Raw genomic sequence first — 15,426 nt, 5'->3', positions numbered from 1 at the left:
ATTTACCAAATGGAATAGACTCATTCCTTCATTCTATGGAGCTTTAGAACTCCTCCTATGTATTAGATGTTTTAAGAGACAAAAAGAAGTAATGTTGTCTCGTTTTTCCAAGTGGTTGAATGACTCTACAAGACATAGCAGACGGTAGGAGAGAAGATCCAAGGGTTTATGGATCAGCAACCTTCTCGAGGGAGGGCTGGTGTCTTACCCATATTTATACAACAAGACCTGGATTAAAGATGGAGCTCCACAAATGATGGCCAGGTGAATGAGTCAATGAATGAAGGAGTGTCCAGTAAGGGAGAGGTCCAGTCCACAGGTGTGCTACATGGTGGGCCCTTCCTACAGAATGGGTGGTTCTGGGTAGAAGTGCTCAAGAGGACGGGGTCTGAACTGAGCCCTGAGTGACTCTGGAAAGGGAAGGTGTCTCTCACTGATACTCACCCTCTTTCAAACCCTCCTCCCCTCTACCAAGCTTCACCTTGTTTCTCAACTCCTTCCACTGCATGTACATATGTGGGTGTAAGTGTGTATGGTGTGTCTGTTTCCAGGCCTTACTTTCTGGGCATTTATGAAGCACTTACTTTGTGCCAGCCTCTAAGTAATATACAGATATAATCCTCACAGCAATCTTTGAGGTAGCTACTATTCTTATTCCGTGGAAAAGGAAACAGGCACAGGTAAGGCCCCGCAGCTAGTAAGTGGTAGTTCTAGAGGTCAAGTCCAGAGAGTCTGACCTCCATATTCAGTCCTTTTCACCACAAGGCTCTGCTGCCCACATTTGTCCAGTGGGATCAGGGACCTTCCCGAGTGTGTGTGGGTCTGACTTTTGGATTTGGATAAAATGCAGAGCACATACAAGGATGTTGTCTCCGATCTCTTCAGGCCTATTCCCCTCTGCTAAGTCTTCCTCCTCTGCATGGAAATAGACTCAATCTTGCATATTTCAACAAAAGAAAAGTCCTAGTCTGTGTTCCCGCCTGTCACTCCTTCTCCCTCCTCTTTACAGTCAGCCTACTTGAAGGCACAGTATCTAAGTGACTTTTATTCCTTATCTCCCATTCATTCCTAGTAACTCAATGAGGCTGACTTCCGTTAAAGAGTGTTTGCCAAGATCAGGAGGGACCTAGTTACAAATCTAGTAAGCTCCACGTGGGACAGACCATGCCAATTTTATGATCTACTGCGTTCCCTATTGCTGGCACAATGCCTGGCACACGGTGGGTGCTCAGCAAATCTTTGCTGAATGTCTTATGACATTATGTCTTATTTGATCCCAACAACATGAAGATCATTGAAATTCTTTGTTCCTTTCACTTCCGTGATATCCTTCATGCTGGATTTTGCCTGACCCGGTTGGACCATCCATTCTCCTCCTTCTCTCCCTCTTCTCTTCCCTTCAATATTGGTCTTCAAATTCTATCCTTAGCCTTCTTCTCATTTTTATTCACCTACCCTGGGACAGCAGGCCTTCAATCCTACAGCTTTACATGATTCTCATATCAGTATCTCAAATAGTAATCTTTCCCAGGCATGAGACCCATACATCCGGTGCCATAATGGACCTTTACAGTTATGTGTCTATTAGGCATTTAACAAACTGAACTTCACATCCTTCTCTTCTAAGACCTGTCCTTCCCATCCTTCCTCCCATCCCCCCTCCAAAAAATATAAAAGGAAATGGAAATAAATCCAAGCAGAGAAGCAATACTCTATGCCTTTTCTTCTTCTCCTTTTTTTTTTTTTTAAGATTTATTTATTTGAGAGAGAGAGCGTGCATGCCAGCAGGGGGAGGGGCAGAAGGAGAAGGAGAGAATCTCAATCAGACTCCCCACTGAGTGTGGAGCCTGACACGGGGATCGATTTTTTTTTTTTAAAGATTTTATTTATTTATTTGAGAGAGAGAATGAGAGACAGAGAGCACGAGAGGGAAGAGGGTCAGACGGAGAAGCAGACCCCCCGCTGAGCAGGGAGCCCGATGCGGGACTCGATCCCGGGACTCCAGGATCATGACCTGAGCTGAAGGCAGTCGCTTAACCAACTGAGCCACCCAGGTGCCCACGGGGATCAATCTTATGACCCCGAGATTATGACCTGAGCCAAAATCAAGAGTCGGACACTTAACCAAATGAGCCATCCAGGTGCCCCGCCTTTTCTTCTATTCTATATCTTGGTCAATGACATCACCATTTCCCATCATCCAAGTCAGAAGCCTAGGAGTTACCAGCAACTCACCCTTCTCTGTGCCTCACACACTCAGTCACTAATTTCTATCAATTCTACTGATCTTTTCCCCCTAAGTTCTAAGAGAACTTAGCTGGTGTAGAAAGTACTTCTTTGTTTTCTTCCCTTTTTTTTTTTTTTTAAAGATTTTATTTATTTGACAAAGAGACACAGCGAGAGAGGGAACACAAGCAGGGGGAGTGGGAGAGGGAGAAGCAGGCTTCCCGCCGAGCAGGGAGCCCGATGTGGGGCTCGATCCCAGGATCTGGGACCATGACCTGAGCCAAAGGCAGACGCTTAACGACTGAGCCACCCAGGTGTCCCGACTTCTTTGTTTTCAGTTGATCACCAAGATTGATCATGGTGGCTCTAAGTCAGCATGGTTTTATAATTGTGAAGAGAATATTATGCAGGATTATATAGAATATGAGGTCTTCTTGTTCCTCAAATATGGTAAATAGATTCCTGCCTTGGCAATTTTGCTCCAGCTGTTCCCTCTTCCTGGAATGCTTTTCCTCCAGATATCCACTTGTCTATTCCTTCACTTCCTCGGGGTCCACTTAAATGTCACATTCTTAGGAGAGCTTTCCTAATCTCTGTACATTAAACAGCAACCCTCACCAGCACCCCACTGCATCTTGTCCCCCTTACTTATTTAATTTTCTTTCATAGCATTTATCTTTGTATGTAGACATGTGTGTTTGTGTATAGGTATGTAGTTTGTCTTGTGACCTGACATGTATATGTTCACGTCTACGTATGAAGTTTGTCTTTCTCCCCGGAAAGAAGATGTCATGAAGCCAGGGACTCGGTTTCGGTGACTGAATTCAGTTTTGTTGTTACATGTAGCAGCTGCTTGATGAAAATGCATTGATGAATAAATAAATGCATATGGGATGCCCCCAAAGAGAGACTTTCTGAGAATGGAATTGTTTTCACGTGGAGGGTAGGATATAACTTTAGTTTTTTCCTACAGAATTCCTTTTCTTGGCAAGATCTTTATTTGAATGAGCTTTAACCACCTACCAAAGAAGCCTGGGTCTCAGCCTCCAAAAACAAGTCAGGAAAGCCACAGAGGAAGGCACAAGGGGAAAGGAGAGGTCACCCAAGTCCACTTGCTCATCACTGGCCACTACCAAGGATCCACTTAATGGGAGAGAACCACAGTGGGGGGAGGGGGGCACTGCTGTCTCATGCATGGGGACTCCCAGCCTGCGGGACGTGCACGAACCGGAGCATTGATTTGATTTAAGATGATTCAGCACTCCTCAAAAATGACTTCATGATGTATTGTGTATGTAGTATTACGTATTATTGTTTTAATGATGCTCTTTATTTTTGAGTTGTGCGCTATCTCTTAAGATAGGGGTGGGCTGACATATTGCAAAGATGAGGCTAGGAAGCGCACCCGCTGGAGTAGAATCATCCCTACCCCCAGAGCTCTAGGCAGGAAAGGTATTACCACCCCCATTTCAGAAAGCAGACAGGCGAACAGAGAAATAATGTGACTTAGCTGAGACTGGACAGGATCAAAGGCCAGCTCCGCTCCCAGGACAGTGCTCACCACTACTCCATGGTTCTTGCTTCTCCCAAATACCCTTTTCTCTGCCCCACCACCTGCTCCTGCTGTCCTGTGCACATGGGCTGTGGGAAACATTTTCGCTTGTACGTGGACAGACGTAAGCACACCTCCCTTAGACTTCTTTATCATACTTAAAAATTAGAAAACAAACTTTCCCAGTGTTGCAAATTTAAAGATTTTTCAGGGTGGGGGGATAAAGATTTATTGGACTCATATTCCCTATGTTGTTTGTAATGACTGTATGCCCCGAGCCTGCTACATACACATTAGGTAACACCAGGAATGCCCACTGGTTCCACTGTATCTGTTCCTCTGCCTTGTAGGCTGGCAATGAACATGAATAATCACTGGTGTTTGTGGTAACACTTTAGTGTTTACAAAGGGCTGTCACAGATCTCATTTGATCAGCGACTCTAGGAGGCTGGAGGGCACGGTGATTAAGAGCCTGGGATTTGGAGTCTCCCACTTCTAAGCTGCCTGACTTGGGGCAAGTTCCTTATTATCTCATCAGTAAAAGGGAATGATAAACTCCTCAATTTGTTGGGAAGATTAAATGTGGTCATGTGAAGGAGGTGCTCAGGACATGCCTGGCTTAGAAAAAGAAAGCTCACTTTATTATCATCATTCTTGGCACAGATATGACTTGTATAAGGGTCATCTATAACCACCTTAACGAAAAGGCTGCAGCCTACAAGTTTATCTATTTCTTGCTATAACCTTTTAAGGTCATTCTGTCTGATCTCCCATCCCCATTCCGAGATGACCTCTATGGGAAATTGCACAGATTTGGGGGGTGGGGGCAGTAACTTTCAGGTATGAGTAAACTTTCATTTGCAGATATTAAAATTCGAGTCCGATGTGGTGGCAGACTTTCAGCCTTGTGTCTAATTTAAATCTCCTCCCTTTCCTAGCTTGGGTTGGCCCCACTCTTGGAAACCTGCAGTGAGAAGAGAGATCTGTACAGTCTTTTATTCTCATTGTCCCACCTGCCACCCCTGAGCCCTACTAGCTCTGGTTCCTCTAGGGTTGGGAGGGGCGGGGAGGACAGGTAAACCACCCACAGGGTCTAGGGCCTGGTGTGACTGCTCTCTGAGTTGGCGCCTTGCACGTGGTAAGGCTCGGGGGCTGGCTCTATCTTCTCTGGGGCACCTTTGTGATTCCTTTGGAGGAGCTTCATGGGGACTGACATCCACTGTGGCCTCCAGCTGACCTGGTCCCCACTCCCCCCTCAGCCCCCATAGTTGCTGCCATCCCACCATGGAGACCCTTCCTGTTGTAGTCATCATACCCCTACAGGCAAAATTCTTCGATGGAGTCTTTCCAAGGGAACCTTACTCTTCATTGGCTTTCATGTGGTCCGTGCAGGAAGCCCAGGTGCCTTCCCCTACCGGACTCTGGATGCGTGGCTTTGTCATCGCTCTGTGGCCACAGGTGTCCTTAACCAGCTTCTTGCCTCATTTTCTCAGGCCACATGTAGGTACCATCTGCTACACTCTAAGGCACCTGTGGGCACCTCTCCAAATGGCACTCTCGAGGGCCCTTTCCCCGGCTTAAAGTGGTGCTGGTGGAGGAGTGGGGAAGCTCCCATGGGAGTGGGGAGAAGTCTCCCGTTATATGTAAACCGAAGGTGCCGAGTGCCCTACAGGTTGCAGAACTAGCTCAGGGCTCCTTCTAGCACATTCAGCACTAGGTCTTAACACCTCTTCTTAGAACAGTGCTGTCCCATAGAAATAGACTGCAAACCACACGTCTCATTTTAAGTCTCTTTTAGCCACGTTAAACACATAAAAAGAAGCAGATAAAATTAATAACATTTTATCTAAGCCATTCATCAACATGTAATCAATAAAAAATTATTCCTGCAATATCCATACCGAGTCTTTGACAGCTGGTTTGTATTTTCCACTTACACGTGTCTCAGTGCAGGTACTCAGTAGCGATTGCAAGTACTCGTGCGGCTGGTGGCTACCCTACTGGACCGGCCAGCTTTAGAAGATGGAGGGAGGGGGCTCGTCCTCTGTTGTTTGCAGCCGTGAGGCCTCAGAACCAAGAGTTTAGCTGGGACCCGTACAGTGCATTCAGCCAGCATATGGAGAACCAGGACTCAAATGCAGGTCTTCGAACATAACGTTCAGTGTTATGTTTGCTTGTTCGGTTTTTACACCATCATGCCATTCAAACAGATATTGCAGGGCTTTGTTCATGGGGATCTCCATGGCGGAAGGGACGTTTGGGCCGAAGGAGATTGCTGTAGACATCTGTGTGAGTTTTTGGAGGTTCTGGGGTAGCTCCACTGTGGGCACTGGCAAGTTGGAGCCTGCTCCTGACCATCCACTCATGCTGGTCTGTGTGGGGCTGTGAGGTGGAGGAGGCTCTGAGGTCTAATCGTAGATGTTTCCGCAGGACGCACTGTTAGCTGGGGAGGAGCATGGCAGGTCTTTAGCTCCCACTGTTAAAAAGAAACTATTCCGTGGTAGTTTGTCTTTGAAAAGGCAGTACTCATCAGGAAATCTGTGGCCCGGCTGGGTATCCCCGTCTTTTGTCACAGTAGGGCAGGTTGCCTCATTATTTGGACTTTGAACTTTAAAAACAGTAAAGCTCCAGAGAATTCCAAATCTGATTGTTAAAGCACATGTTCCCAGTGTAGAAAAGAACAAACAAAATCCCAAATATCACACCCCAGAAAGTGTTGGGGAGGTCATCAAGAGGATGTGACCACTGGTTGACCTGGGAGCTGGACCCTGGCCCTCCGAGGCTTCTGATCCATTCCCTGTCCTTGGAATATGGGTTCTGATGGCCTTTCCTCCTCCCAGAGGTGGCCCCCAAGGACACAGCCTTGAGATAGTGATGTGGTAGTGAGACCATCTGGACGGTATACGTGACTGAACCCAGCTGAAGCCTCTACATAAACTTCTAAGATTTGGTGGGCAGGTGTGGAGGTCTGCTTATCTTGCGGTGCCCAAGATAAGCCTCATAAGTCAGTTCCCTTGCTCATTAAACCTGCCACCTACGAACATGGAGTGGCCTGCCTCTCTCTTCCGTCCCTCCTGCCCTGTATACCTGGGAGCCAGTTTCAGATTTCACCCAGGAAGCTCCTGAAGAGGTTGCAGACCTACAGAAATGCTCCCTGTTAACAGGTGGTGTATTCTTCCTTGCACTGCCCACGTGGGTGTACGTGCTCGATGCACACACACACCTGCACTGCGGGGGTCGTCCAGAGTAAGTGTGTTACTTTTCATTTAATAGTCTATTTTGAACTTTCCCTTGTCGTTGACATTCTTCAGAAGAATAATTGTAATAGCCAAATCATATTCCATTACATTCTACTGAATGTTAAGTTCTCTTCTGGGGTCTGAGGTGGCACCGAATCTGGAAAGGTCTGAGGAATGGAAGGGGCACGGGCAGACCGAGGCCCTTTCCCAGACCTGCCTCTTCCTGGCTGGTGACCTTGGTCTCTGGGTCACTGGCTGAAATTCCCTTGTCTCACTTTCCGAGTCTACAAAATGAGAAAAGTGACATCTACTTTCCAGAGCCATTCAGAGGCTGACTGGACACGTCTATGTAAATTACCCAACACGACGACGGCCCATAGTAAATACACAATAAAGGTTCATGCCTGTTTATCTTCCCTTTCCCTAGGCTTTTCAGATTATCTGTCATCAGCCCATTCTCCGGCACCCACGGCACTTTTGTGGAAAGAGAGCACCCTGTAAGGTGCCTGTGTGCTTTAAAGCTTGCATCTTCTGATTGCTTGGTGGGGACTTTCCGGGGACACAGGCTTGCCAAGCCACACTGATTTCCGTACTGTGCCCTCAGAACAGCTGTCCGTGACACATGATACAGAGGAGGGGACGTGGGAGCGTCTCAAGATGGAATGGCAGATTGTACTGGTCTAGCTCCTCACTCCCAGTAGGAAGACCCAGGGCACAGAGGGCGAGGTGCTGAGCGGGGTCTCCCCAGGTGTGTCTGGTTGGTGAAGTTGAGTTTCCTTTTTGTCTTTCCCTTCTATGGTTTCTGCCCTTAGTGTAGCAATGGGGCTACAGGGAGAAGGGATTCTTGTGATTTTTGGGGGGTTTGGAACTCTGCTTCTCACTTCTGGGCTTTTTTTCCCTTCTTCCTTCTCTCCAGGCACTTGGTTTAGCTGCTGACCTAGCTCATCAGGCGAGTACACATTTTGCAATTTGCCTTCCATTGTTTTGACAATGGATGTGATTTGTATGTGGCAGCATCACATAATATCCCTATTTATGGCAGCTCTTGACTCCGGAGGTAGGGATGAGGAGGGGGAAGCTCAAGCCTGTCTTCTGACCCAGAAACCACTTCTTGGTTCTACAGCAACTATCTTTCCCCCGACGATCTCTTCCTGACCTGGGGGGAGGTGCGGTGCAGAAAGGTCTGTTGGGCTTGGAATCTGTGGGGTATCCTGTTTCATTAAGCCACGCCACATGGCTCGATGTGATCTGGAACCTGGACCTACGGTGATGTTTTGTTTGTATACAATAAACAACTGTATGATGGGATTGTTAAGCAATAGGTACTATTGGCTTTTAAAAATAAAATCAGATTGCAGGAGAAAGAAATAGGCTTCAAGTCACTGTGACATTTGAGTCACTGCAGGGCATTGAATTGGGCAGGTACATCCCCCTCACCCTATTTTATGCCATGCTGCACACAGTTTTAGTAATTGTGGCAGGGTGGGATGGTGAGCTCATTTAGCCAACATTTATTGAGCACCTGCTTATGTCTGGCAATACACCGGGGATGGGAAAGACACCCAGACATGAGCACAGCCCTGAACAAGCTTGCATTTACTGGAGGGAGGGAGACATGAGTGATTGCACGAAGATACCTGAGAAGGGCTGGAGGAGCCCGGGCACCGGACACCAGCGTCTGGAAGCCTCCCAGATGTTGACTTGTTAGGGATACCTTTTTTTTTTTTTTTAATTTTATATTTTATTTATTTATTTGAGAGAGAGCATGAGTTGGGGGCAGGGCAGAGGGAGAGGGAGAAGCAGGCTTCCCGCCGAGCAGGGAGCCCGATGTGGGGCTCGATCCCAGGACCCTGGGATCATGACCTGAGCTGAAGGCAGACGCTTAACGACTGAGCCACCCAGGCGCCACCTGTTAGGGATACCTTTAAGGATGATGAGAAGCTTGCAGGCCAAGCAGGTGGGCAGCCATGTCGGCAGAGAGCACAGTGCCCTCAAGGACAGAGGGGGGAGTCTCCGTCCACTATGACTGGAGCCTGGGGGGCTTGGAGGGAGATGGAGACACAGGGGTAGGCAGAGGACAGTTCTGAAGGACCTTTCAGGGATCAAAGCAAGTCAGGCAGACCTAAGAGCTGTTTTGTTTTCACATAAAAATAACTTTCTAAATATAGCCACATTATGCTGAACCAACTTACACTCTAAAAGAAAGCTGTAGGCCAAGTCTCCCATTAGCTACTTCTCTGTTTCAGTTTTAATGAACGATCGCGGGAGCCCTCGCAGCGGAGTCGGGGTCCTGCCCGTGTCTCTCCCTTCTAGTCTGTGGAGCAGCACTCGCTGCGAGAGCCCAGGGTTCTGACCGCCACTGTGGCCACCAGCATCTCTGCCATCAGCTGCTGCAGCCTCCAGCTGCTTGGTCCTCAGAGGAGAGGAAGCATCCACACTCCGGGGTGGGTGCATCTCAGTAGTAATAAATAGAAAGATGCAGCCTTCCCATCAGCTTCTCTAGGTACCCGAGAGGCACAAGAACAGACTCTAGAAGGCTCTTCCCTCTGGGTACCCGATCTTTAATTAGGGGCTAACCCTGACTTGTTCCTCAGCCCTTCTTATGCTACGGACAGCAAATGCAAGAGATGGGGAACGTGAAAAAGAGAGTGACTGTAAGTGACTTCCATTTCTATACATGTTTCTGTAGCTCTAGCTTTGTGCTAGCTTCTGTTCTAAGCATTTTAGACATATTAACTGACTTAATCCTCTTTTTTTTATTTTATTTTTTAAAGATTTTATTTATTTATTTGACAGAGAGAGAGAGCACAAGTAGGCAGACAGGCAGGCAGAGGGAGAGGGAGAAGCAGGCTCCCCGCCGAGCATGGAACCCGATGCGGGGCTCGATCCCATGACCTGAGCCTAAGGCAGACGCTCAACCGACTGAGCCACCCAGGCGCCCCTGACTTAATCCTCTTAATAACCCTCCGAAGCAAGTACTGTCATAACCTCCGCTCACAAGTGCAGAGACGGAGATCCAGAGAGATGGGCTAACCTGCTCAAGTTCACACAGCCAGTACAGGGCAGGGCCATATGTTGAACCAGGCAGCCTGAGTCCGAGAATCTGGGCTTCCATCCCCAATTCTCAAATCTCTATATGGTTGCCCAGAACCAGACCCCCACTTGCTTCAGACATGGTTGGTGTGCAGTAATTTGGTCCTGGAATATTCCTTTTCATTTGAATCCGTTTGTCCTGAGTGAATCCCATAGCTGACATGTTCATTGCAGACTCTCTTTCTGGCTTCCCAGGCTGATCCCTTGGGGGCAAAAAACACTTGAGTTCTGGCCTCACCATCTTGTTCTACCTTCCAGTTCCTGTGACCTTGAACCCCAAGGGACTGATGAATTTGTGAATGAATGTTCAGCTCCCAAGGCAGCCCACACTCTTCCACCCTTGGAGCCTGAGTGATATGCTCATATCATGCAGAGTGAGAACTTGCAGCAAACAAGGCTAACCCAGACGTGCCCCATGTGGCCAGTGAGGACCATGGAGTTGCTGGTCACTCCACACTCTTGACTCTGGGGCTATTAAATACAGCATCCTTCCCCCCATCTCCACTGGGTACCATCTCAGGAGGGTCTAACGCATACTTACCCTCACTGTTTTTTGTAGGGTTGAGGGGGGTTTTTTGATGAGAAAAAAAATTACAATCATCATCATTTTTCTGTGCAAGGTCTTTAAAGAGCAAATAGAAAGATATTCAGAGCCCATATTTATTTTCCCTAAGTGGTATTTATTTAAATGCAGATATCCTGGTTTCCCCGTGTAGAGTTGCAAGCAATACCTTTCAATTTAAATGTTAATAGGAGTGTAAACTTCAAAATCAAAATTTTTCTGTGAGGGAGACCTGCTTTTTCTGGTTCTATTTAATGGTACCCCTTGCCTTTCATCCTCCATCCCCCCTCACTATCCACCCCCTTTTGCACACCATTTCCACTGTGCTGAACTAAATTCTTTTTCTAAAAAGTTGAGAATGCACCTTTCTCATTTCAAAACTTAGAATGTTAAGCATTCGGATCATGGAATACAGATGATGGGCTCGAACCCAGTAGGATTCATGAGATTTTTCTTTATCTCAGCTTTGGCCCTCAGAGTCCAACTCATCATCCCGGGCTCTTTCTAAGGGGATTTTTCTTAGGTCCACCCTGCATAATATTTTCACAAGGCTTCAGATACATGAGTTGGGTTTTCTTTCTTTTCTAAGAAGGCAGGAAGAAATGGGGAATGTAATACAAGCTATGTTAAGTTCCTGGATGCAAAATCCAACCCTTCACAGAGAGTGAAACAGGCAGTCTCTTACTCCCGAGGAGAGGAAGTAGGCACACAGGGCAATGCAGATGGGCAGGAATGAGGCCTTCGTCAGCACCTGGATCATTCCACAGGCAGAGCGGCAAATGGGATTGACTCAAGTGCAAACAGGAAACAACAAAGATTTCAAGACAATGGAAATCATGTGTACTACCTTTCAATTCAGGTACAGCAAGCATCATGTCCTTCCTAAGGACCTCCCACATGCATGTGAGATCCAGCTGCTTCTTCCCTTTATTTTCTGTTCCCTTCATTTTCTCATTATTTTTATCCTGCTACACCGTGTGTGTCCTGTAAGCCTCCTTACATCTTTTTTTAGGAACATGATAGCCTGTTAATACATAAATTAGAATCGATTTTATAATACAAATTTCAGTGACTTTGACTCCGCTATTTGAAGGGGTTGGTTTTGTTCTCCAGATGTTTTCAATAGACTCCTGTTCTTATTTCATGGAGACAAAATACGTTTCGTGTCTTGCCTCTCTGGGAATATTAATAATAATTTTGAATTGTTGCCTCTTCTCTCTGTGGCTTGTTTCCTCAAGTTCTTTGGCGCCCAGGTTATAGGTACTGGATTGTCAGGGGGCGGGGCCAGAGCGCTGCCTGGAAGCACTGGGTTGGGGGGGGCTTGTCAATGGGAAGCTCCATGGTAGAATGGTGGGATGGGCTGCCTGTGGGGCTCCCCCAGTGCTGGGTACCTAGGTCTTTCCTCCTGTGCTGGTCATCACTGGAAAGACCTCTCCCGGTCCCCGGATTAGATGGCAGAAGCCAGGCAGTCAGCATGTGGGGGCTGAGTAGAAGGGGGCCAGGGTCCCAGGGGCAAGCATTCAACATTCTATATGTGAACGGTCACTTAATCACCTACGAAGAATGAGCCTCGCTGAGCTTGTCAACCGCAGTGCTAGGTACCCCTACTCTACCTCCCTGGGGAGGGGGGGCAGGGAGACCCCAGCGTTGTGGGGTGGGTGAGGGAATCAAGGGATCTAGTTCCATCTCACATGGCTTCCACCAAATCCTGGTTGTTTATGCTCCTCCCCTCTGGGTAACTAATGGCCTGATCCAGAAGAACCTGAGGCTGCCCCTTCATGGGTCTCTGGGCACTGCGGTGGGTTGGTTTGCAGCTTGCCCGCAGCTGCATCTAGTTTGGCTCTAGCCAAGTGCACCGTCCACCGGCTTTGCCGCTTCTGGTCCTGGGTTGTTTCCTGTCGTGCTTGCCCATCCTTGTGGATGCCTATCTTTGGGAAAAAAAAAAAAAAATCACGGAATCATAGTTCTCAGCGTATTTGGGAGGAAGAAATGCTCGATATATTTGTTCAATCGCCATGACAACCCAGTAGGTCTTTAACTGCATTACTAATTTTATTTTCCCACACAACTCACTCCTCCTTTATGTCACTGGTTTGTCGATAAATTATTTAACTTCTTTGGATCTTGCTTTCCTTGTCTGGAAGATAGGACTATTTCTTGTCCTGTATCCCTTGCAAGCTGTTGCGGTGGCTGCACTGAATTACTACATAGGTCCGAGGACAAGATACCCAACCACACATGCATGGCTCTGCAAAATCAGCTTCATGGGGTGACGGTAAAAATCCTCCCGGCCAGTGAAAATATTTGGGCCTGACCTCTGGTCTTCATCCTGCTTTCCAGATCAACAACTTAGCCCAGCCCTCAGCTTTTGCTGACAAAGTGCCCCTAATCTGTGCCCGAGGACCACAGCCCCACTCAGACTTGGGACACAGGTGACGGTTCCCTGTCTCAGAACTTTTGCAAGAGAAATTATCTTCTTCATGCCCCTGCCTCTCTGCCTTTCCTCTTAAGTCCTAGACTTGGCTTTCCTCTGCAACCATGATGACCTTCCCACTTCCTCCAATTGCATTTCCTTTTCCTGTCCCGCACCTTTTGTCCATTCCAGGCCCAAGGGCACACATCCTACAGGACACATTGTCCACGTAATCCCCCAGGCAGTACCTTTGCTCCCATGGGTCTGCAGAGCCTGAAGATCAGGAAGGCCTTCCCATGAGCAAGGCCAAGTGCAGTGGTTGGTGGGGGGGGTTCTCTGGCTTCAGCGATGTTGTCTATCCAGGGCTGCCAAAGGCGCCAAGATTTGAGAAGCCCCTCATGCACTGAAAAGGGAATCAGTGGTCTCACAGGGGCAGAGAACGAAATTTCCTGATCTGTTTAAGGGGGGTATGAACTTACTTTATTCCAAAAATACCCTGACCTCTCCTTCCCCACTCCCGCCGCCTCCTTGCCCTTGACTACAGTGGAGAGTGGATGAAGCATTGCCAGGGGTCAGCCCAGATGGACTCACACATCAATGGGGGGTTTCTTCTCCACCAAGGAGGCAGCTCGGGCCTGGCTCACTCAAAGGACCATGGGTGGCGGCGAAGGAAGAAGGGCTGAGGAGGTGGCAGCAGAACCGTGTGGGGAGATGGGGGCCAGCACTACCACGGTGGTTAGCTCCCAGGCTAAGTGCCTGTGCGCCTGGAAAGACTGCACCTCTCCTTTCCAGCGGGCTGTGGGTGCCTGAGCATGGCAGCAGGGAGCCAGGCCGGGAAGCTTCCCGGCCACATCGGCGATCAGTGCGATCTGCGTAGTGTGGCATGGTAATTGCATGGTAATTAGGCAGCCCTGGCAGTTCCCATCAGTGACTGTAATGGGTATTATGTCTCCCTGGCCAGGACAGGCATTCCGGGCTGGGAGGCGAGGACCGAGGAGAGCAGCTAGGACAGGAACCTGGATGGATTCTGTGGATGAGATCCGTGGCAGAAGTCCGTGGATGGATTTCTGCCTCTGCCACAGGGTCCTGTCCTGCTTCCCATCCGGGCTGTTCTCCTTTGCCCCCCACCCTACACCCCAGCCAACTCCTCCTGGGAGGGGAGGGTTTGCCAGCGTCTCATCGTCCTTGTCAGGTCAAGGAGCGTGCACCTTCCGAGGGGAGAAGGCTGAGAGTTCTCTAGCCTAACTGTGCCGGGGTCTGCCATGGCTCCCGATGGGGATGACTGGAGTGGGAGAGGAACAGAGCAGATGGGACGCCCTCAGGGTCTGCAGAAACCTGCCGGGGACTTGTGAGGGATGAGATGAGATTGACCCGGGCTCCCCTGGGGTGTGGATGTATGTAGTTTGTTGTCGGGTGCCCTCCCCTCTACCCTCACTCTCACTCCCTCCTGTTGAGGGAAGGGAATGCCCATGGGGTCCTACAGGCTGCTCAGGCAAGCCCCTGGGCGCAGAGGCAGGGCAGGTGGCTTGCTCCTATTTAGCCCCATTGGCAGGACTGGGGCTGGCGGATGGGCTCCGCATGGACCACAGAGGTGGACAGGGAGCTGCAGGCCAGTGGGCACTGGGGCAGGGTGGGGGGAGTCAAGGACAAGCAGCTAGGGTGTTACCCAGAAGGAGGTAAGAAGGCTGGATGCCAGGGAGGGCGTGGGAGGCTGGTGGGGGCACGCAGTGGAGGGCAGTCGAGAGAGCCAAGGGCAAGGTGCTGAGTGAGGGAGGCTGAGATGTGAGAGCAGCTCTGCCCTCGCGCTTCCACTAAAAATACTGCCTTTCTACACAGCCCTTCTCCTGCCTGTACCCACGTCGGCTTTGTATGGTGGAGTCAGTGAGGCGTGGGACGGGGAAAGGCCAGACACAGAAAGCTGGGCCGACCTGGGTCCTGGGAGCAGAAGAGGCCTGCCCAGGGGCTCCGTGTGAGAGCAGGACGTGTGGCTCCCCACCTGCAGCCCCACATGCAGGGAAAGCTGAGCCCCTGGGAGCCCAGTCAACCCTGGAGGGAAGGGAGGGAGCTCCTGGCAGGTGCAGCCAGCCCGCCAAGACCTCGCCTTCCTCCAAAGGCCCATTTCTCCCCGAGATGTGGATGGTGCCCAGAAGGAGGTAAGAAAGGTAGCGCCCAGGAACCACACAGATCTGGGCTTGATGCCCTGTTCTGCCACTCGTTAGCTGTATGGCCTTCAGCAGTTCACTCCATTTTTCAAATAGGGATAAAGACAGTACCTGTCTCAAATGGTTGAGCCAGATGCTTGGGAAGGACAGTGCTAGTGAAGGACCTGGCACCAAGGAAG

General features: G+C 49.2%; 1 protein-coding gene across 1 annotated transcript in view; it reads left to right on the top strand.

Annotated features, from left to right (window-relative positions):
* TMEM178B (transmembrane protein 178B) overlaps positions 1–15,426 on the top strand; it is a 341,694-nt gene that overhangs the window by 286,388 nt on the left and 39,880 nt on the right. The gene's annotated exons all lie outside the window — the stretch shown is intronic.

Source organism: Mirounga angustirostris, unplaced genomic scaffold (assembly GCF_029215605.1).
Source record: "Mirounga angustirostris isolate CCGP_5_RB_7025 unplaced genomic scaffold, mMirAng1.0.hap1 SCAF_12, whole genome shotgun sequence".
Classification (NCBI taxonomy): domain Eukaryota; kingdom Metazoa; phylum Chordata; class Mammalia; order Carnivora; family Phocidae; genus Mirounga; species Mirounga angustirostris.
The sequence above is the reverse complement of the archived record's forward strand: the minus strand, read 5'-3'. Positions and strand labels throughout refer to the sequence as shown.